This window comes from Tympanuchus pallidicinctus, unplaced genomic scaffold (genome assembly GCF_026119805.1).
Source record: "Tympanuchus pallidicinctus isolate F22 unplaced genomic scaffold, pur_lepc_1.0 scaffold22, whole genome shotgun sequence".
In the NCBI taxonomy this organism is placed as follows: domain Eukaryota; kingdom Metazoa; phylum Chordata; class Aves; order Galliformes; family Phasianidae; genus Tympanuchus; species Tympanuchus pallidicinctus.
Genome location: NW_026294739.1, coordinates 17,388,889 through 17,413,910, shown reverse-complemented (window position 1 = coordinate 17,413,910; position 25,022 = coordinate 17,388,889). Strand labels below are relative to the sequence as shown.

General features: G+C 37.7%; 1 long non-coding RNA gene across 3 annotated transcripts in view; it reads right to left on the bottom strand.

Annotated features, from left to right (window-relative positions):
* The window catches only part of LOC128082754 (uncharacterized), a 76,259-nt gene that overhangs the window by 26,719 nt on the left and 24,518 nt on the right, over positions 1-25,022 (bottom strand). Inside the window, exon 1 of one of the 3 annotated variants that reach the window (XR_008207825.1) lies at positions 15,510-15,594. The exons of the other annotated variants lie outside the window; for them this stretch is intronic. This is a non-coding gene — a long non-coding RNA (uncharacterized LOC128082754). Of the gene's footprint in view, positions 1-15,509; positions 15,595-25,022 lie in introns of those variants that run through there. 3 annotated transcript variants of the gene reach the window in all.

Sequence of the window (25,022 nt, the reverse complement as noted above, 5' to 3'; positions counted from 1 at the left end):
TGCTTTTCAACATCTACAGCACACATAGTCCTTTAAGAACACCTCTCCTATTAGTTCAGAATTGGTAGCAAGCCTATTCTATTACTTTTAATTTCAAACTTTAAATTTATACTGCAAAATGAAGTAGGGTTTTCTCTTTCTCTGTCATTTAGTTTGGGAAAAAACAGATTGAGATGTAGAAAGATCCTGACACAGAACTTTGTTATTTTCATAGCTATCACTGACCTCAAAAACTCTTCTGAAGTAAATGGCAAAGCATAGAACAAAAGAAAATTCCCTAGTTGCCATCAAACATAGCAGAGGCAACGCAGTACGAACAAGGCAAATCTCAAACACAATCATGAAGTACCCATGCAATGGGATTACCAAGGCAACAGCCAATGTTAAAACACTGGGAACAGGTTGTTTTTTTTTTTTTTTTTGTACAGTAGATTCCTGATATGAGGAACCCAAGGTAAATGAACAACCGACAATGAGGGGCATACAACCATAAGAAAAATTGATTTGGGGAATAAAATTAAGGATTAATTATGTAATTTAATACACAAGTATACCATTAGACCTCAGAAGATTTCAGGTTTCAGATTAAAAGTCATCCTGACTTGCAGTTTTATCTAGTTGCATTTAATAATCTACTCATGTCAATGAACGTGGAGTAAGCACAACTTTAAAGCCAATTCAGTTAACAGAGGTGAGTTAAGCCATTTCCACCAGTTTTGTTCAAAAATTCTGACAGAAGATGGGAGCAGTAGTTGATAAAGAAGAGAGACATGACAGCAGTTCTGAAGACTAAGACAGCACAAAGAGATGAAAAGAGAGCAGAGAAGAAATAAAAAAACAGAACAGGACATAAAAGGGCAGGAATCATGAGATGGATGTTTAGAAAGGATGTGCATCTGTTGAGCCATCTCATACAGGAGAGTGGGGAAGCAAGTAGATGACAGCAGAAATTAACTGAAAAGGTTTTTTTTAAGAGGATTAGGTGGCTGGTGGGAAGAATCTACCTACTTTACATTCAAATCAAACACTTCATTAAACTCATGATCCTCCATTTGATTGTGGTCTGCAAGTAGTCAAAAGCTTTCATCACATTTCCAAAGCTGCTTCATCTCCTCTAGTCAGGAATAGCTCAAGGTAAACTGCTCACAGTCTCCCCTCCTGGAAGTGCATGGAGCTGTTCCTGAGCTGTATGTTGGAGATGGACACTAAATATTAAGAGGTCTGGTCCTAGGGAGCAGTAGGCATGCCAATTAATTTGCCTTGTATTGGGCACAACTTCTTTAACATTTATTGTATCTGCAGACTTCTATTAAAACAATTTTATTACGTTCATTGTTGGCTAAACTGAAACACGAAAAACAGCACAGAACAGATGCACAATTCAGTAAAAAGACCAGAATGAGACTCAACCAGAATGAGACTCAAATATCCCATGTCTGATCACTCTTAACACTGTTATTTTAAAATAGGCTCCTAAGCCATGACCTTATTGGTGATCACTTTCACAAAAAGTGATCAATTAACCTCAGTATCACCATTCCCATTTGACATTATTAATGTTTAAACTCATGCCCCCCCAAATTCAGTCTGTTTCTTGAGGTTTCAGTGTAATCTGCAAAAAAAACATGTAGACAAACAATTGGCTTGGTACAAACAACTGCAGAGAGGAGGTAGATCTAAACTTTAGATATCTGCTTCTAATAGGCTAAAAACTAACAAACTTTTCCTCATACCTAGAGAAGTAGTAAACTCCTCTTTCTCAAGTCGGTACCTAATTTTACAAGTAGCCCTTAATGTTCTTGAGTTGACACTCTTCTTTAACAAGTGTTACTGAATTATAAAATTACCCACACTACTGCAGCTCTGTGTTAGGGGGTAAGCAAGCACATGCATGTACACTACCTCAGAAACTACGTGAAGGAGGAGAAGGTACTCATGACCAACAGAATCATAGCATCATAAGGCTGGAAAAGACCACTTAGATCACTAAGTCCAACCCCAAGCCATCCCCACCATGGCCACTGACCACGTCCCTCAGTGCCACATCTCCAAATTCCTGAATGGAACCCTCCTCCAGGAATGATGATTACACCACCTCCTTTGGCAGCCTGCACCAATGCTTTTTCTGAGAAATTTTTCCTAAAATTCAATCTTATTCTTCCATGGTGCAACTTAAGGCCATCAGTGTCACAGGTATGCCAAGTTGTAGCCAAAGCTGGCCAGACCAGCATGTCCGTTACTCAGGCCAGAGGGATGCAGATAGGCCGGCTCTAAATACTGTACAGCAGGAACATGTGCAACCATCACCCTGCATCACTATCAGCTGCTAAGTTTAACTGATTCAGTTATTAACATTTTCAGCAATAGCTGCAAGTTTCCACGATCAGGAGTCCCTGGTCTAAATATTCTTTAAAATTATAGTTTAACATAGAAGTTTAGAACTATAAAACACCAAAGAGAGAATCATGTTTGGAGGCAGGAACAAATTGAGGGGAAATGACAAAATTAAAGCTATTATTAATCTTCCAACATGAACAAATACTTCTAGCTCCTGAACCAGCTAAGAACTTATTACCTGTCAGAGCATTAACAGACACACCAAATACGCTTTACAGACAGCAACTGCTGATAAGTGCTCACAGAATAAAGCGCTCAAGGAGACATGATGTGAATCTGGCCATGTCCGTCAAACATTTGGGCAAATGAAATATTAAGAAATGAATCACATTTTAATCTACAAGCACAGAATCTTTGGAGTACAAGAGTAAAAATTGGTTCCCTTTCCTCATTCCCGCAGAAAGAGTTATATTTTCCAGAACAAAACACCAGAGATTTTTGATATATTTATATATTTTTAATAGAACAAGAGGTTTTCTTTTTTCTTCCAAGATTATACAGCTTTTCAAATTGAGATCTCCCCACAGTTTTATTTCTTTCAAAATTTTGCAGTGTCACAGACTGTGACGGCATGACACCAGTTTTGCTTACTGTTGTTTGCAATTTACCTGTTTCAGATTAGGCAGCACTCTCATAGAGCAGAGAAAAAATTCCAACCCAGCTAGTTTAAACTTAAGGAGATTTGATCAGCAGGGGATGTTCTTTCTGGAGTAAGTCTACCGGGATAGAAAGAATCTTTTTTGTGCTACAAAAAAAAAAAAAGTATATATAATAAAAGATTTCAGAAGCATTTTAGTATGATATTTGCCAGTAAAATTTACTTTCTAAGGAACAAGAACAATAAAGAGGCAATCTTCAGCATCACTCCCCCTAACTTGCCATTTCTGATGACAGCACACGCATCCTGCTCTACAGAAGGGAACTGCTCTTCAAACGCTCACAGATGTAAACAACTATTAGGCTGCACTGACCACATTTAAAATCTGGTACGACAGACACATGTGCCCAATAGGGTTCCATCAGCAAAGTACACTAATAACGCTGTCTACTGTCCTGCCCATGTTGTGCTCGCCTGTTTATCACATCCTGCTTGGGTATTTGCATCTTCCCATATAGTACTGTTACTACAGTTTAAGATCTCAGTGGTAGACATTTAAGAAATTAAACTGCTAGCAGTTCTTTATAACAACAAATAACTGTGGAGTTTTACACACTATTTCTCCTGAAACTCTCTCTTATATCTTAAAATATATGAGCTGAAGTGTTTCGGCACTCATCCACAAAGGGCCCAATGTTTGAAACACCTAGCTATAATACATCAATTATGGGAATTTCTTATAAATAGAAGCATGAATTTAAATTGTGAATCATATTCATTATGAGACTACAGTTAATTCTGCCATCAAAGTGAAATGCATAGTATTTCAACATTCATCAACAGCAAGACTTCCTTTCCATATCTTTCTGTTCCTCAAGAAAAATTCTGAATCTTTTCAAGTTAAAATAGTGATGGAAATTAAATTTTGCTGGGAATAAAATCCATATTGCTCTTTTCTAAGGAGGGATAAGCCATATATTTAACATTAATCACCTGTTAAAGAATAAGAGATAAATAGAAATGTGCAATTCAAAAATGAGACCTTCTCCCTAATGGTAAGGACTTGTTTAAATAGGTCAGGAAATCCTGAAAATAATTATTACTTCTCTACTTACAATAATATCCAGTACTAAATGGGAACTTGTTGCCTGGATTCCCTTCAGTTGCAAAAAATTAATTACAAATCTTTTAGTTCTTAAAGGCTTAAATTGACCAAAAGAGAAGCGTAGAATGAGGATGTCATTAGACATTGTGAAATTGAACCAATGATCGATGGGAACTCCTATACTTTTGCTGTGGAAGATAATTCTTGTCAACTTTCACTGGAATTAAGCACAAAGTGTTTGTGCTAAATGTAAAATAAAAAAAATAAAAAAAGTAACAGCCCCCCACAGACACACAAATATTATAGTGTGATAATCTGGTTTCATTATTCCTTCCCACGAGAATAAGTTACCAGAGAATTACATTTTATATGTTTCCCTTCACTAAACAATTATTCATATATCAAGACATTAACTTACTATAATAATCTATAGCATCCAAAACTGTACGTCCTCCTCAGCTGGGAGATAAAGGAATGCTCGACCCTGGTATCTACCTGCACATGTCTGTTTTTACGCTTGAAAGAATACACATTCAGACACTTGTTCATATATTGAAATGGAACTTATTGTTGCAACCTGTTGATTTTCAGTCTCCAGCAAAGCATCTTGAAATGTTTGTATGAACATCTGCACAAAACAAAGTCTACAAAATGCAAAACTTATAAAAAAAAAAAATAAGTCAACACAAAAGCAATTGTTTCAAAATGCTAAATCAAGGTAGATGAGGGCAGAGCAGAGAGGCACTGGCACAGGCTGCCCATAGGAACTGTGGATGCCCCACCCCTGGAGGGGCTCAGAACCAGGTTGAATGGGGCCCCCCGGGCAGCCTGTTCCAGTGTGGAGCAATCAGCCCAGAGCAAGGGGGGTAGAACTGTATTATCTTTAAGGTCCCTTCCACCCTAAGCCATTTTATGGTTCTATGTTAGCCTCAAATAAATATGCTGCCATTGAAATTTGGTTCCGACTTTGCCATGTATGGGTTTCTTAAGGTCTTTTTCACATGTAGAAACTTTTCATTTCCTTTCAAAGAAAACAAGTTTCAGGATGTCAGCTCTTCATATAGAGAAAGCATTTGTTTCTAAAGAAAGCTGAAGTTTTTCATTGTTTTTTTTTTTTTTGTTTGTTTGTTTGTTTTCCACCAAAATCTGAATTCTGGCTTATATTTTAAGGACAACCAAAAAGCCCAGTCAGTAAAGAAGAACAGAACAAAACATATGAGCAGTGAGATGTATGAGAGTTCAAAGGGAACAGCACGGCATAAAAGTGACTGTATTTCCATGAAATTTCTCCCAAAATGCTTTTTACTTTACAGCACAGGATTCAAGTCCATACTGCAGAAATGTTCCTTTTTTAATAGAAATGAGCCTTCTGAATGTATATAATCTAATTTAATCAACTGTCACAGGCGATTACTGAACTTAACCGTGATTTGACTTTCTTTCATGGAATTATAGAATGTCTCCGGTTGGAAGGAATCTCAAAAATATTACCCAGTTCCAATCCCTCTTTAACAGCACAAGGCCCACATTCATATAAGAATAGTGCTCTGAAGTGATCTTACTACACTAAAAATGACAACACAGATATTCAGCTGGTACAGTTTAAGAAGAATTATGTCAGTTTGCCAATGTGGGGTCCAGTCACTGCCAGGCACATAGAGCAGTTGCTCCTTTAGGGATTGCTCTCAGCAGTGCTTAATAAGAAAGCAGTCAAAAAGGAGTGGTAACACAAAGAAGCGTTAAGGCAATTTATGTAATGATGTGTATGAACTATGAGTTATCACCTGGACTTATCTAGACTTAGCATCTCATCACAGTTAAGATTTAAAGGCTAAACTACCAAAGCTGCATCAAAGGTGTTAAAGACAGCCCAAAAGACTTCTGATGGCTAATCTGTTGCATTGTCCTCACCCAGATATCTGGTATCTTTTTCTGCCTTTCCGCATCTGAATGCAGTTAGGAAATACAAGACAATGACATCCGCAGTGAAGATCTGCACTCTGAGCATGACTCCTTTTGTCCCACCCTTTGTCTGGAGAGCCAGCTTCCTCAGTATGCATCAAGAGCTCCAGAGAGCAAATCAGATTTCATGCAGCTCTCAGGTGAAGAGGCCAGTAGATAGGGGTTAACATCTGCTATAAATACCCGCAGGACTTCCTGGCCTGAAACTCAGGAAGTGGTTGCTTTATGCCGCTATACTGCGCTGAGATGTGTCTCATTACGCCTTACTGCATGAAATATTGCAGACCAGAGGGGCAAATACATGAAAGGAGTAAAGCACTTGGATTTTCTTACTACAGAAATGGGCTGTGGAAGCACACATACATGAGAAGTATGTCAAAAGCACCAGAACCTTAAAGCAAACCAAGTTCCTGTTCTTATTCAGCTCTTCAGTCAAAGCTGGATTATACACTAGGACACTGAATTTATTAAGGGTTATATATAGATATGATCTAATGCAACAGACTGCAAAAAAAATCTCTGAAAGATCAATTTTGATTTGGATATTGAGGTCATAGCCTGTCCCTATTCCATTAAAGAATGTGTTTTTTTCACTGAGTTCAGCGGAGCAAGAATAAGACTAGCATTTACTGTTAAATGAACACTCAACTGGCATTCTTTTGCAGCACTTTGAACAGCTATTGGAGACTGGCAGATCACTGGGAGGCTCTGACCTCCACTGCAAGCAACTGTCAGCACAGCAAATTCGAAAGCTTTTTCTTATCTTTCTCATAGCTGGTAAATACAACATAGGAAACTAACTTTACTGTGTCCCCTATGTGGATTTTTATGTGGGGATTTTATCTGAACAGACGTACAAGAGATGTTTACAGACAACTAGTTTAAACTATATTCACAAAAATTAAGTCAGAGAGGCCTTGATTACTGCAACAATTGATGGAAGTATAAGTAATAACAGGTAGGACAGATAAAGAACTTCAGAACAGGAAGGGAATACCCAGAGCAGTGGGAAGAATATGTCACATCAGGTTTTAATCTCACATTAATGTGAATGTATGCTTTTAATAACCTTGGTCACACATGTTTAACCTCAGAATATGCACCGATATATGGAAGGGGCTGAAAAACATGAGGTGGTTTTTGCTAGAGATTGCAGACAGTCTGCAAAATTCTGAAGATGGGTTCTTTTTTAAGTCTAGTTTTTTTATGATTGATAGCACGTCAACCTGTATATAAAACATTATTTTAAAAGGAGATCTTGTTTGTTTTGCAGATGTGTTATTTCTTCTCTTTCTTATAGCACATTGGCAAAACCCATAGTAAGTATTAACAATTATTATAGCCATAGCACAGAAATGGATTGTGGCTTTCCCCATTCCACTGCATCTTACCACTGCTATTCAGGAAAGGAATGAAGACTCTGATATTCACATAATGTGAAAATGGGATTCTAAGAGATGTCGTAAAAGGGTAATACTCTCATAAGTGAAAAACAATATTATTTTTTGCTGCTGGTAGAAGAATATGCCAGCATCCTTCACATAATTTCTGCATGCTTTCATCAAACTAGAGGGTGAACATTTGAGGGGAAGTAACTTTCTGTAAAGTACTAAAAATACAATAAATATACTAAAAGTCTGATGAATTCAGCCTACCTTGCACAAGGTAGCAAGCTTGTTTATTGCAGCATCATCTGAACCTTGCTATCTAATGTGTTCCAGCCAGAAACACACTGTCTGATCTGGAGTAAAGATTCAGTCCTTTTACGGTGCCTTGCTAATAAAAGAAAATACTCAGCAGAATGATTTCCAGACGCTATTTTTCTTAGAGTACGATGTACAATTCATCAGCCACAGAAGTGAAATAATAAAAGACAACTTACTTATTTCCTGCAATCAGATTGTCTCTCCTTCACTGTTTCAGTTCATGTAGTGATGTGGCATTAATGTGCCGTACTTTAAGAAAAATAGAGATAGAATTCCTATATCTCCTTTCATACCACTCCAGTTTGGAATTAATTCCACCATCTTCAGTAAAAGTGCATCTGACAGGTGAAACAGGGCGAAGGCACATACATGTATGAGAATGTAAATAATTCTGGACAAATAAAGGTTGTGCCTAAAAATGGTTATGTTACACAGAGCTATTAAAACACTGAAAAATTTGTCACTGCTCAAGAAGTTAAGTTGTACCGAAGAGCACTAACAGCAAGCCACATATGCGCTGTCTCCGCTAGTTCAGATATGAATGCATCCTCCCTCAGTGAAGGCATTACTTTTGGTGATATCATGCTACTCCATTAGTAATAGCTTCTTCTCCATCAGCATGGTGAATTGTTACAAGAGTGTGCATCTAATTGGTGGAGGAGAGTAATGGCTACCAAGATAGTGGCATGTGTCAACCCTGCCACCCACCCACTCTGTGACCTCACACCAGCCCTCTGAGCACATCAGTTTCCTTGTTTCTAAAATAAAATAACAGTGGTTCACTTGAAATCAGTTTTAGAGACTTGGCTGAAAGGAGATATGATCCAATGAACAAAGCAAGCTACTGAAATACAGAATTAAACTCCGAGTCTTATCACCTCCAAAGATTGTACCATCAGGCAGTGAAATGAAAAACCTAACTGCTACATACTTTCATATTCCTATACCTAAATAAGCATGCACAAACTAATACACTAATTTATACACCACAGCATAGGGGTTTTCATAGTACAAGAGATGCAAATTATTTGTGAACACACCAATTAGAAGTGGGTATTTCTTGAGGCTAACTAGTTTTAGTGCATCCTATGTCACCAAATCAGTTTATACATGACACAAAACTATTTCACAAATATTCCAGACAACTTTTCAAATATATGAGCTTCATACAAATTTTAAATTTAGTCTAAGTCCTCTCAATGGAGCCAATAACATTAGCTAAAATTGTTTCATTCCTTATCATGAAGGAGTAGAAAGGCAGAACTGCAGGAAAATACTCCACCAGGAAATCATTGCATTATTAGTATTATTAAAAGATAAAGAGCATTAGATAGACTTCTTAAAAATTATGCAAAGAGAAATACACTATACATGATCATGTTAGAATCAGCAGAAACAGTGGGGTGAATAGCGAAAGGAAGATTTTCCAAGCCAGCTATTCCTTCTTTAATACAACCACCTAACTTATTTTCATGAAAACCCTATTTTTGTCTACTTTTACAGAAACAGGCCCTAATTTCTATTAGAATTGCACAGAAAAAAATAAATAGGCCCATTTCTGTAACTCAAAGAGAGGAAGAGATTCTACTCTTAAGACACTTGGGAGATGGCAAGCCTTGTTGCCCTTCTTGCACCCACTCCAGCCTGGAGCTGCATCATGAGCCTTCCACATTTTCAGAAAGAATACATTAAGGATCTCCAAACAATTAAGCTTTTGCTTTATGAAAGGTCTCACAGGTTTGATGAAGTATTTTAATAAAAGCCTGGAACTGTAGCAACTGAGGGAGAAAGTCATCAAGCCCTGACCACGTCTATATGCAGAACTCGTTTTGTGTAATAAAACAGACTAAGTGCTTCACTGTTTGATTATAAAGAGGTGTAGCTTAAATTTGAAGTGAAAACCTAAGTCTGAACTACACGTTATTCTCCACTTGATTCTCAACACCTAAGTGACTACTCTTGGGACTCCCTCCTGCAATACTATTTGCCACAAAGAACATCTATCTAATTTACTATTATGTAACCAAGAGAAATATGAAGGTAAGGCTGCTATAGGACTTGAACGTGAGGATACTGTAAGTTAATTTCACTCTCAACACTTTAATCTATTACAGAATTTAAATGCAGGAAAGAGAAGTAATAAAATGTATGTCAACAAGTCATCAGAAAAATAGAAGAAAATGTAACAGCACTTGAAAATAATGAAAAGTTGCAGAAAAAAGTTAAGAGAAAATACAGATTTCTTCACAGTTGCACGTGAACAAGATTAGAAAAACCCAGCAAAATTATTTGAGTGACAGCTCAACCGCCATGAGATGCAGCCCCGCAGCTGAAAACAGAGTTTGAATTTTTTATGACTTTTACTTTCCAGTCACAATGAATTAATGAAACAAGTAATGATCTTAAGCTACACAGGAAACTGAGTACACTCAGTAAAATTAGAAGCAAGCTTGAAGCATCCTCATCGCCTGAGGCTATAGAAATGACGGATGATAGTCTGAGGAATAGTCTGCATTCTGGGCTACTAAATAAGTAATCTCATTAATCTTCTTGCAGATTTTACCTCTTCTGTTTTATCTACCAAAAACCTGAGAACTTTGGATGTTCTGACATGAGCCTTTGATATTGCCTAATACTAGTTGGATGCAATGGGAGTAAGACAATTACAAAGGCACTGTGCAATGGTAGCTCTCGTATTTCAACAAGTGGGTATAGTAAAAGGGTAAAAATAAAGCAATTCAGAAATGTGTGTGTATATATATATATATACACATACACACACACACATATATGCTGTGCTCTATGATTCTAAAGACAGAGAATCAAGAAAAAGCATTAGGCATGGGAGAATAAAGCAGGAAGAAGGTTAGTGCAAGTGACAGAATTCAGCTCTTCACCACATTCTTTGGGAATGACACTGAGCAGGCTAAGATAACTAATTTTTAATTTGAAATTTAATACTTCCAGAAATTAAAGGAGTTAAATCCCAAAGACCATCAAGAGGAAAAGACTTGGCTGAACCAGCAGCCAAGATTGTCATAGCCCAAATCTACGCCTAATCCTGAAAGCCTGCTACCAGTTTTCCTGCATAAATGAGCTCACCAGCTACAGTTCTTCATGATAGTTGATATTCCAAAGCACACTGACAGACACAAGAAACATTATCAAACAGGGTCAGGCTGAGATGTCAATTGGTTTCACATAATTAGGAAGAAGAGCCAACACCTTGAAGTACAGTAGAAGCCTCACCATGCAGATATATTACTGAGAAAGTTTTTGGAGGCTGCAGCAATGTGTTGCACAAAAGCCCAGAGATTTTCATATTCAAAGTCCCAACTGCCTACCTATATAGTAATCATAGCAGATGGATAATGTGCTGTGTTCGGTTTTTTTAATAAACACGTCAAACATTAAACACCCCGTTCACAGATGTACAGTAATAAAACGTCTTTGCTATGATTTGAGGTTATGCTGTCTTTAAAACCATAGTTTTTACAACACAGAAAGAATGCAAGTGCTGCACACGCCTCAGCCACGATTCATTTTCTACCTTACCTAACTCTATTGGAATAATTTCAACCCCAATGATGCTGGCCAAGACTTTAGCTGTGAAGCACGAGCCATAACATGAGTGATAAGAGCTATGAGACTCAATATGGTTGAGTTTACTTTGCCTTACGACATTCATTTTGCACATCATCTACTTGTGGTCTTCGGAGACCTAGCAGAATATTCAAAAAGATCCTTTATGTTCCTAGTCTACACTTAACTCTGCCTAAAAAACCGTGTTCGAAGTCACTGAGCTTCATTTGTGTTCTTCCCATTTATGCGTTCACACATTGCAAGTAGCACTCTCAGCATGGGAAGAAACAGCTGAGGGCAATATTCTCAACAAATTAAGACTAAGACAAATATTTAATCTTGAGCAAAGCAGATCAGATTTAATCCTTAAAGCATTTTTATGTCAAAACTAGCATTTCACCTCATTCTGAGTTAACTCAAAAGAGATTTTTCACAGCTGAAGCAAGCCTATGAGCTAAAGGTCCAGCCACCAAAAGAGCAAAACCTCCTGCAAGCACACGTCTTCTCCTCAGGCACCTGATGTCCCTGACACACACAGTCCTCTCAAAACTGAGATACTTCCCCTCATTCACTTTTCAGTTCTTCTTAAAGAAACTTTCAATTTTATCCTTTTGCTTACAGAAAGCAATATATGGTTCTGTAAAAAAATTAAACCAGCTACGTAGGCCTTCTACTCCCTTTTGGTACTGCTGGCAGCCAAGAGACAAACTGCCCAAATCCAGCTGCTCCCAGCATATTTCCTTTTAAGCACAAATTGCCTTAGCACCACACACCAAGACGTCCTTTCCTCCACATGTCCTTAAAATTATAGAAACATTAAGGTTGGTAAAGACCACTAAGGTCATCTAGTCCAACAATCAACCCACCTCCACCATGACCACTAAACCAAGTCACTCAGTGCCAAGTCTACCCTTCACTTGAAAACATCCAGAGATGGTTAACTTGTCCTTGGCACATTAGCTTGCTAGTATGGAAGCACATGAGCAATCAGATAGCCAGGACCTTTCTACTTAGCAATACTTTATACGTGGGACTTGGGGGATTATTTTATAAACACAGAATAATTGGTTCATTAGCTGAATGTGCAGTACTTGATGTAAAGAAACTTGGCCAATTCTTCCAGGTTTCTTTATCTTTCTGGTGACAGGCAACTGCAGCACACAAGTTACGGTCCCAGAAATCTCACTGCTTAAACAGTGCTCAGAAAGCAAAATTAATTGAGAGCACGTCTGTAATGAGGAAATGAAGCCACAGTAAAAGAAAATAAAAATACCTGAGGTCAAAGAAATGCAGGGCCACAGCAGGCTCTTTAAAGTCAAAAGCAAGTGACTCATTGAAATTAAAAGGCACTTCTGCCTCAGTGCTGTCTGTGGTAAACCAATATTCCTGCCTTCTCTGATGGCTGATACATGCTTGGATTTGGAGTGAAATGCGCATAATTAAAGAGAATGTAATATTGTCTGCTGCTCATACTCCCAGGCAAAGCAACAATACTATGCAATTTCAAAACTAAGTCTGGCAGGTTGACAAATGGATATTAATTTGCCCAAAAGGTAGAAATACCTGTTCAGAAATTATTTAGTCATGACTGAATATTAGAACACACACAAAAAATGTAATGCGGATATAATCCAACTGAACACTTTTTCCCCCTCAGACTGATTTGTTGGGTTCCAGTGGTGACCAGTCCCATTTACCCTAATGACTTACGGCTTCTCTGAGAGTAAAGATCATTTTTCTGCACTCACATACATGATTGCACCACTGAATCATTTAAGTCTTGTTTTAAAGAACTACAGCATGTAGGAGCAGAACATATTAGACTTGAGAAACACAGAAATATTCATAAAAGACAAGGATTTTCCCACTCCTTCCTATTCTGTGATTTGTTTTGTCCTGAAGGTACACATTTGAAGGAAGCTGTTGCTCACCTGCTGCAGGTGAGCACCTATGTGTGGCCTTCATCCTCCAGCACTGAAAACACAGTTGAGGATCTGTAGTGTGTGTCTTCCTAACCCAAGAGCACTAGTAAAAACAGAAGGAGGTCTACCCAAAAGTCTCTCCCTACATCAGTAATGTATTTTGGTACTACGGTTACTCTTGATGAAGATTGCTTGGTGAAGATAAGGGGAAGATAAGAGAAGTCTTTATAGAAAATAACTCACTGCTTTGAGAAGAGCATTTTAAACAACCTTCTAATCACAAGACTATTTCAAAAAGAAAATAAGAAAGATTCGAGAATCCAAAAATCTTCCCTCTATTAAATAAAAATATTCACTCCGTTAAAAAGAAGAGCAACAGTAAAATGTCCAGTGATCCCAATGAAAATTATTTAATCCCCTCTTCAATCTTCTAACCTCTCTATCACCAACACATTATAATCAACCAGTGGTTTTGTTTCAAGCCAAGGATCAAACTGTGATGTTCTGTAGGTAGTACTGTCATGTGCTGAAGCACTTTTCAATCACAAGGCATGTTCCTTTGTTCCAAGAATCTTGTATTGACCATAGTCCCTCCCAACTAGATTTTTTCTTATATTCTCTAGAAAATGCATTAGCGTCACATCAAATGACCAAATTTCACACCCATTAGGTGGAATGAGCTTCATTCATTCTACTCTCATTACCAGTAAATCAAAGCTGTTCTTTTCCACAGTGGGAGCTTGAGCTCCATCTTATAATGCTTTCTACCTCTTAAGAAAGAAAAATAAAATATTCCAGCCATCACCGGATGTGCTTTTGGTTACATCAAGAAATGCATGCAAACCATCAGAAGCTTTAGCTCTGCCTTTGCTTCTGGTGGATAGCCACTGGCACTGAATTCCCATTGCAGCCTGCAGATCCAGGATGATCCTGTTTAAAAGGACTGAATTTTCAAGAGAATGTAGGACAAGAAGTCCTTTTGTAAGCTGCTCACTTCCAGCTTTCCAGTCTCTTTCTGCTAGATCTCATTTGTTTTTTGTATTTTTTTTTAATTTTTTTTTTTTTTGCAAGTGTGTGCATGTGTGCAGTTTTGTCACAGATAAAACCTGAGAGCTAGAATTTGAATAAATTTCAAGTCAATCTGCACTGCCTAGTGGTGGGAAAGGCTGCTTCTCAATGGGTGCAAACCCGTTTTTCAGGTTTGCACACAGCTGAGAATTCAGCAAATTAGTTACCCAGGGCTTCATCACTCACCTGGGTGAGAAGCTTCCACCGCATTCAAGAGGCATTTGTGCACATGCCAGCCTTAACACATAGGGCTGAAAGTATTGCCAAGGAGGTGGATTAAAGAGGAAGGTTCTGAGAAAAACCACAGCAGTCACTGCTTCCATAGCAAATTAAAGCCAATGTATTGGCAAATAAGATTTAGCAGGCTTGATTCCCCTTTATCAAACATGAAGTGAACTAACTAAGTGTGGAATTACAGCAGGACAAGAGGAAAGTTGTCAAAATGAACAGGATGAAAAAGAAAAATGGAAAAACCAAAGCAATGAGCGAGAAACAAAGACAGCACTGAAAAACAACTGTAAAAAATGAGGTAGAGTAAGCAGACAAGAGGAAATATGTCAGGCATAGCATGCAAAGGACAAGACGGTAGAAAGGAAAGGGGATCTAGTCACTGACCCAAAGGCAATTTCTTCAAAGCTGAAAGAGAACACTGCATTTATATATATTTGCCCTTCAGGAAACTAAACAAGTAAGGAATCAAACAAGGCAGAGAAATCCTAGGGATTGGAAAAAATGCAATACTAACATTAATTTTAATAATGGAAAAGGAAATGAGAATAATATTTCAACTTTAAGTTTTCTAGAAGTATTTAATGATTAGAAGGTCAAAATGATAAATAGATTAGGAAAAAAGAAGGTTTACACAATTAAATGGAGGACAGACACAGTGGGCATTAGTTGCTGCTGCTGCCATTAGCTCAGGTAATGCCTGAAGCAGAACTATCAGAAGTCAGAAGGCTATGTACCAGGAAATGATTGATCTACATCTATTTTAATGTTATATCCTCTAACGTACAGGAACATAGAAGCTACAGCGCAACATTCTCTACACCACTCTCTATTAGCAACTGAAAGGGTAGACAATGGCAGGTACAGCACCTTTAAACCAGTTTCAGATCACCCAAGAAAGGCAGAAGTCACGATCTGGTAATAAAGGAAGAATCACTCACCCCATTCTGATGATCAGGGCTTCTTGAACCTTCCAAAAGAAACAGTCTCCAAGCTGAGGTGCTTTCCTTGCAGTTGCCAGCCCCTAAATGAGGTTAGGGAGAGATGAAACCTGGTTCCACCCAATCCCGTCCCACAAGTGAATTGCTTCCACCTGTGCTCACAGGACTGGCTGTGCCCCTTTACCAGGTGCTCAATCACTGGTTCAGGTCCTGACCTAACAGTTCCCATACAGCAACCAACATGAGATATGCTGATAGCTTATGTTTTTCTAGCAGACAAAAGGAGCAGAAATGAATCTAAATTTTATTGATGCACATTTTCCTCCAACAATGTTTTCATAGCTTGAATCCTTTATATATATATACATATTACTTATCTAATCCCAGAGCTAAAAGAAACATAAAACTCCTATAACAGTTTTTATCTGCATGTTCCTATTATAAACAGTTATTTCCATTCTAAATTTGAACGAAAAAGCAAAATAACGTGTCAAAAAATTGTGATGGATTAATTATGGAATCCAATACACATAACAGACTTTACAGAGAAGACTCATTAGTATTTTTCTGTTGGTCCCTAAAGCCTCCCATCACACTTGAAAATGCTGCACCCTCACAACACAGCAAGACACATTCTCCTCCCCTTTACGTTTTCCCCATAGTAAAGGTCAACATTAACATTATGGAATTCCACGCACTGTAGAAACAAGCTTGAAATATGTAGGCGTGAGTTCAGTTACTTGCTCTGCGTAGTGGATCTGTATTACAAATTCTGCTCTTATCTCCTCACTTCTAATTCCCATTGAAACTTCATCTACTACCAGCACAGCTACTGACTGCAGCTCTTTATCCTTCACTTTCCTGTGATTATTAAGCCATCAGCACCCAAATGTACTCAGGCAAAACACAGAAGAGGCCACAGTGTACCACTTTTTAGGTCATCAAAATGGGGCTGGAATAAGACTAAAATAATGAATAATTCTTATAAGGGCACATTGTGCTGGATTGGCCCTTTTTGTGCACTCGGAAAAAGAAAACAACCCTACAGACTACTCCATAAATTTTCAAAGGTACTGAATTTGAAATAAAATTCATTTCAGGCAGGAACAATTTATACTCATTGGATAGATCAGCCAGTTGATGCCAGGAGCATTACTTTCAGAAGACTGTGGGGAGCACTGGGTGACGTGCATCTCGTGGAAAAAAACTGAATTTCTAACATTTTTCTTTTTGAATGAAAATGGATAGTTTTATGTAGCAGAGATGTTCATTCTCAATCCCAGGACAGAAAATAATCATAATTCACTGTAAAATATAAGGCATAGGCAACAATTATAATCAGCAAATGGTGATCCAGACAGACCTATTTTTATTCACAGTTACAGTTATAACAAATTGTTATGGAAGCCCTAAGTTTTGTCAACCAACACTTGGCTGTCTCTTTGCAAATTAGTTATTGTGCAAGTTCTGGATGTGGCAGGCACAAATTATGCAAAAGAGGTTCCCATGATAAGAAACGGATTTGATTACTAATGTTTAAATAAGGATCCCTAAGCTGTCTCTCCTCCGCAGGAATGGTGTTAAATATTTGGCAGTAGGATGACATGTCCTGCATAATTTAAACCTTTCAGTTTTACTGGGCGCATAACATACATTTGCCTGCAATTCATTACATCCCATGCACACTTTCAACCAGCATTAAATATAAATGTAGGACGAGCTATTGCTGTATCCACCAACTTCTCTGCTTATTACTTTATGTCTTTATTGTGGACTTGGCTTTTACTCCACGTAGCACATCAGCACTTGTGTTTTGTGTATTTCTGGAGCAAGGGGCCTCAAAGCTTGCTGTTTGATCTCTCCTTCTGAATATCTCCAGTGCTGTCACACCCACTGAAGGCAGAGTTTACAGCTCCCTAGCAAGCTTCCATCCTTCCCTGTCTGGCTCCAAACTACCAGCTTTGGCTGGTCTGAGCTCACTTCATGTTTTGAGAACCAGGAGGGAGCAAGAAGATGACAGAATGTAAAAGAGACAGTGAACAGGAAAGTTCAGTATCTATTTAACAAAGACATGCCATGTCACCGTGCAGTGACAAACAGTTTTTTCTCCATGCCTCAGCTGGGAGCAAGCAGTTAAGAGTGAATTTCAGTTGATTGACTCATTCCAGGTCTTTTATGGAAGAGTGATGGATATTAGTTCTGATGTGTGCTGACATTGCTACATCAAATGTAGTCTGTCTGCTTCCAAGATATAAACAAATTTTTCTACAATTGGCTTTCCACAATTATGATAATTGGCTTGGCCTCCAAAAAGGATTAAGTAGCCCCTACCTAATGGTTTCAAATTATCATCAAAAAAGTTTATAATTTCTTTTTGGTCATGTCAAATTTCCCAGATTCTTTAAAAAAAAAGTTTTATATTGGATATGTCTGATCATCCTAGTAATCTATTTTTTATTGCAAAACTGAAAAGTTCAGTAGTCAAGGTCTCCTTGGAAAAAAAGAACAAACTTTCCAGTGAAAGACGAGAATAAATGAGGAATGAATCTGTAGAACATGTAGTTAATGTGAAATCCTGTCAAGCATAAAAGAAAAGACAGGTAAAAGTATGAGGTATGAAAAAGCAAGCAATAAAGTCTAGTATCATCAGGGACATGTCAACAGAAGTTGATGTTTATATGAGGCACTGTCTCCAGGACAGGGATTGTACAAGACTAAGTCCCATTGTAGATTTAGCATCCCCATACCTTATAAATACTAGCTGCTTACAAAATATTGATTAATCTGCTTTAAGATCTGCTTTAAGACTAAATAGCCTATTTGCAGATACTTTGACCCAAGCCATCAGTAACGTGGACAGAGCACGGTCCTATAATTTGGCAGCAAATGTCATGAGAACAGTCTCACACATTTCATTCCATCTGCCCTTTTGGACCATTAGTAGAAGCTCGGATGGGATACAGTGCAGCACACACGAAAGTCATTAGATGCCTGCCTTAAAGCAACTGCATCGTATACGAGCGTCTCTATGTTTAGCATCAATAAAGGTACTAAGAGAGTAAAAGTTAAAAGCATTATCATGCAGAAGATTTTAATCCACACCTATACAACACAACCATATGTTGCCCTGCTTTAACTGAAGCATGCTCATACACTTCTGAAGTGATATGAAAATGAAATACTACTGGATTCCGGATAAGCGCATTCTGAGTTTATGCCAACACAAAGTATACAGCAGTTTGCATGAAATGCAACACAACAGATTGGGTTTTCTTAGCATATACAGATACTGACTGTACTTGTAAACCTCCGCTCAGGCGCACATTTTCATCTCAGATCTATTTGCTATTCTAAACTCATGCAGCTGAGCATATTAGGCAGTGGACACACTGATAGATGCTCTTGACTAACTTAATTAACACAAATAAAGCAATAATATTTAGTTCTCATCGTATTCCTGTAGAGTATTGCTATTTCTCACCAAGTAACTGAAAAAATAACAGATTGTAATCCAGGGTTATTGCACAGAGCTTTAAAAACTTCACAAAAGCACTTAAAAACATGCTATGTATTGACTCTGAAGATTTAGGATAAGTTAAAATGCTTATTATGTTTGTTTTCTTGTTTTTCTTCAGAAACAGAGTTAGAACTTCAGCAAACATGGATAAGTTTAACAGATAAGTGCTGAGAACTATGGGATCTGCAGATCTGACCTAGGATGTCAAAAACTATTACGTATCAAAACATAAAAATTCCTAATGTTGTTTTCCTTCACATATGAAAAAATCGAACAGTTCTCTGCAGAGTTAAGCAGCCAAAATTGAAAATTAATTTCCAGTACTACCTACGGTTGCAGTGGACACCCCCATCACCAATTTTTCTTTAACCATGAAAAACCTCATTTTTTTTTAGTAATACAATAATTGCTAGAGATGGGTGAAAATCATTAAGACCTTTTTCAAAACAAGGTGTAACTTAAAATTCTACATTCTGTGCTTACAGCCCCAACATCTAGCACCTCTACAGTTGCATACAGGCTGCTGATAACAGTAATAAGTTTTAAGGAGCTTCACAGAATAAGTTGCTATGTCCAGACTTGCCTATTGCATGTAATAAGGACAGTTCTACAAAAAAAAAAGTCATTATTGGAGCTCCAGGAATCTGAAGAACTATGGCAGACTGCTAATTAATTTTGCCTCTGAAGCCTTCAGCAATAATTGAATCAGGGAGTGACATGTGCCTTGAAAAGCAAAATGCATCTCCCTGCTGGACCTAACAATTTTCTTAGTATATTAATAGGAATGTGCTTTATTTTGGGGAGGTGAGATAACTCATGCATTCATGTCCTTTTAAAGACAAAATGCAATCTATTTTTAACAATTTGTGTTTTCCACTGCTGCTTATGAGAAAGGTTTTAAGTCTGATAGCCTTTCTGAAGTGCATCAGAGGTGATAACCATGATTATAAGAGCCATTCTTCTTGGAAAAAACACATTACTAGTCCAAAAACCAAAAGGAAAGTTACAGAAAAGAAAAAAATAAGAAAGCTGTGGAGAGAGAAAAAGATGGAAACTTTAAAAAATATATATGATGAAAAGAAATACTGGTAACTGCCTCATATACAACAAAGCATATGCAATTATTGAGCCTTCTTCAAAAGCAAACTGAAAAACCTATGCATTGGCTGTTAAAAATGAGACTATACATTTCCATATTGACAGCACCCACAGGTTTCAATGAATTCAAGAACTCATTGCCTAGATGTAATATGTACAATAAAAAGCATTTTCAAGACGCCTTTTCTCTCTTCTCCCCTAGACAAAATGGGGGAAAAAATAGCTGTGAAAGAACATTGGCTGAAGATTGCACAATCCTACAGAGGAAGCTTGGATCTGAAGTAGAAGCACTGTTTTTTCTCCCAAATATACCCTCTATTTTCATTCAGTTTCATAAAAACATTTCAAGCTAAAAAATTATTAGATTCTCTGGTCAGTCTGTAGTGGAACAAAGCCTTTATTTTTCACTCTCATTGTAGATGTCCATCCTGGTGTAGCCCCACACACCTGCCCTATTTTTGTAGTGTTAAACATCAGCCTGCCAGGCTCCCCTGTGTACATTCACAGCTCCACAGTACAGCATCCTGCAGGCTTGCAGCCGAGGCTTCGAGCAGGTAGGCCACCACTGCACAGGTCACACTGGAACACGTCCTTCTGGACTTCCCTCCCACGTCAGACTCATAGCTCCAGGCAAGGACATGAAGCCACATCCACTACGAGCCTGAAACAGCCTCCACTACACTTTTTAATATTTCAGTAATGTAGAACCAAGACCTTTCAGAGAATTTCTCTCTGATCAGCACAGCAGTTCTAAGCACCAACATTTTGTTCATTTGCCATATGCAAAAATGGTCTTGGTCTCCAAGGGCAAGAGAAAAGAAAGATCAAAGTCAAGCCCCACTACATAGATCCCAAAAGAGAATTTGTCACAGTCCCATGTTCCATCTATTACCTTCAAGCATAAAGCAAATGAGAAAGTTAAGAAAATTATGGTTTAATAGTGTATGCAATTAGCAATCAGAGGGAATTCATCCAACAAATTTTCCAGACATTGTATAACTTTTTGGAAGACACAATTAACACTTTGCACTACAGTCTGCTCATCTGAGACATAATATATAATTACTTCTTGAAGCTATGATGACAATCCATCATGACAGCTTTGTACCCAGAAGCAGAATCTCCCTCATGCTCATTCATGGAATTACCACACAGTTTTGAGAACTCTTGCTGGCATATAAGAGCAGAAATATTTGCCTGATATTCTCAGTTCTTTCCCTCAATTCCACACTATGTTTTGTCCAGTAAATAAAGTAAAAAATCACTGTATTTAATCTTTGTACATCTGAACTCCAGTCCAGTAAGAAAGCTTGCTGCAGTAGATGATCAATCACAATTATGATGTCCACACAGTCCAAGCTATAGTCTAGGATTCAACGTCAATAATGTATTGTTGACTTGCATTGTATTTTAGAAGAAAGCAAGCACATTTTAAAGAAGAGTTCAATACTTAAATCTGAAGAGCCTAAATATTTTTGTGTCTTTTATTCTGTTAAGCAAGTCTGTCAATACCAGAAATCTTCAAAATCATTCATCACATACTTTTTTTTTTTAAGTTAAAAAAATAAAACACAAAATATCGAATAGTCATTTATGGGAACAAAGGGAATACTAATCGAGAGCTGTCAAAATGTCCCCTCTTCTGTTTGCAGACATCCTGATAAATCAACACACACAAGCTGTTGAGTGAGGTATTACTTTTTGCTTCCATCCATTGCTAATATTCTACTAGGTCTGTATTTATACCGATCCTGAAAGAGATGTCCAAATCACTTCTGCATTTTAACTATGACTCTTCCCACTCACGAAAAAAAAAATAAAATAAAAAAAATTTAAAAATTAGACTGAAATTATTAAAACGATGGGCAAAAAGCACAGAATTTTTCTCAGTGTAGGTCAGCCACAAAAGGGAAGAGATGTGAAAGCAAGTTGTTACAATGACTAGTACCACAGTCTTCTCAGAGCTGATAGGAAGGAAGGAAAGGCTGAACTCAGGTTTCTAATTTAAATAACAAAAGAAAAAAAGGTTGCAAGTGTTCCACCAAACATGCCTGTAATGGACTGGGGTTAATTAGGCCGAGAGAAACAGCTTGGGCTCTCCATTGTGCTTGAGCTGATGAAGACCACAGGCAGCGAAGAGCACGGCAAAAGGAGAATGCTGGCATGCTGGCAGGACAAAAAGGTCTTATATAATGTTTAGGCTGCTGGCAATTCTAAGACAGCACAGTTCAGAAAGAAGAGAACTGGCAGGAAAAGTTGAGGCCAGAAGATACTTGTTATTTTAAGACACAGCACTTCCATTTTTATTTTCCCCAATTGCAAAAAAAAGAAAATTCTGAATTGATAATTCTAAATAAATCATAATAATTTCATATTAATTAGTTGCTAATCATAGCAGCATAGATACACACAATAGCTATGTGTGTATCTGTCAACTAAATTTACATACTTAGATAGAAGTATCATTTCTAACACTAAGATTTCACATTGTATTTCCATGCATCATGCTCCAGTCAGAAAAACAAGTAACCTTTCAATTATAATGAACTGGCTGAAAGATAACCCTTTGCCCACACTATGGCTAAATAGCTTGCATCTCCTCAGTCTAAGTATTAGAGCCTGAGCAAACTGTTTACGATCAATCCAATTAAAATGGTAATTTCAGGGGGACTGGCAGCTCTCCTAAAGAGCAGAGTTCTACTTTACTTGATGTCTCACAGTTAATAACTCTGGATGCTTGCTGATTTCCAACTGCAGTCATTTTCCATGATATTACATTGGAAATATTATGCAAATATAGCTCCATATTACACACACAAAAAAAGTTAAAATATACCCTTATATCATTTTAATGTAATTATCACATCTCACTGAAAAATGGTGAATAAGATCAAAGGAACGTGACACTATAGACCAGTGACAGCACTGTCTCAAGGAGTTCTGATCTGATGCTGTCCTGCTTGCTAAAGCAAGCGTCTTGTTGGGTCAAAGAAGATCATCCAGCCCCCAGAACAAAACTTCAGAGTTGTGTCATAATTTTTTTGCTCTTTTTGGATTTAGATAGTGTAGCAAGTCCTGAAAAAAAGCTTTGCTTCAAGTTGCAATTATATAAATTTCATAGCTTTTACTGCAAATCCTCTGGAACAGTTTGTGCTAAGCTATAAGCATAAACCAGTAAGCAGTCGTCACAGAGATCTATTAATAGATATTTTTCTTAAAAAAAAATTAAAAAAAAAAGGACAAAATGCCATTCACATCAGCAGTGATGCACAGGGCATTTTGAGGGATGTTAAGGGGAAAATGTCAACCTGAAATTTAACTTCATTTTGATTATGTAGAATAAACCCAGGGCCAACAAAAATAATCAAGTTTCTTTTGTCTTGATCACGCCTTCCTCTTCTCCAAATGTCTGTGTTTTGCTAGTGAATCTACTTTGAACGTGTATCTGCCTCTGCTCAGCTTGTTGTTATGTTGATGGCAAGCACCAGCAAAACAACCACATCATTCACTGCTCTGTGGCTGCACACTCACTGCACTGGCTATGCAGAGAGCAGCAGAGCAATGTATTGATTTCAAAGAGATTGCAGTCACAAACCAAACAGGCACATACTCAAAGAAAAGCTGAGATGATAAATGCCATCTTAGTTCAAAGGTCTTCTGAAAAGACCTTTCAAAATAAGTATTGCTAAAGGAGTGAAAAAGCTACCCAAACACCTTCAAGAAGTTTTCCAAAAAAAAAATTATTATTTTTTTAATACTTGGATTTTAGTCAATTTAAGTGACTGGTGTGCTCCTAATCCTAAAGATGGTCAAGCTACCTGACCGCAGATTCACAAACATCATTTTGAAAGCCTTGCTTACACTGCTGCTTCCAAAGCTGAAGCCTGGCTTAGCTTGCAGCTAAGTAGCTGAGAGCAGTATAGCTGCAAGAAAAAAAGAGTTCACCTGGGCTGCAAAATCCTTCTGAAAAACAGAACAGATATTTAGATCGCTGCCCTGCACCAACACCAGTGCTGCAATGGCTAGGAGTGCCCAAGCCAACTCAATGTCATTATGCACTAAAACCTCTCAGCAATGAAATGTTCACGTACCACTGGTCTTTAAATACCTATACATGTAGAGACTGCAGAGCTCACTCAATCAGAAAAAAGTAAAGAATTCTGTGCCAATTTGCTGGGTGAAGATATATGCAGCCAGCATAGCAAGGAAACTGCAGAACCTTACCTTTATAATGGCACCACATACAGACATAGCAAAGAGGCTTTTATTTTCTGTTAAAGCTCTTAGAAATCTAACCAAGCAGTTAGTTGTGTAAAAATAGAAGGCCCATAGCTAACAGAAGTTACATATTTTCATAAGTTCAGGGTCTTAAAGTAGGCTGTCATGAGTGACACATTATATTTCATGAATCTTCAGCTGCTTTCTTTTACAATGACCTATTTGAATGTTCAAGAATTACCTGAGACACAGCATACATTCTGAGTGAGGGCCCCAAGTGATACATGAAAGAGATTCCTTGTTTAGGATATATCAGGAACACATTTCCTAACATCATCAGTTCAAGTCTTCATCTGCCCATATGCTCTGGTTCAAAAGGCCTCCAAGAGGAGATCAGTATAAGAAGCCAGCCTGGCTCTGATTCATAGCAATTGTTATTTAAACAACATAATAATTAATATAAAATATTAATTTGTTAACACGCAGGAGCTGGGAAAACTGAAAGAGACACAATCTCTGAGAAGGTATGCATCCTTCCATACAGGCATAAGGAATGGGTGCCTACTTACTGCCTACTGAGAGAATAGCTATACCACTCACCAAATCGCAAACAGCAAATCACAGTCACCAAGAACAGGCAGCTGTGAAGGAACAGAAGAAAAATATGAGAAGCAATAATG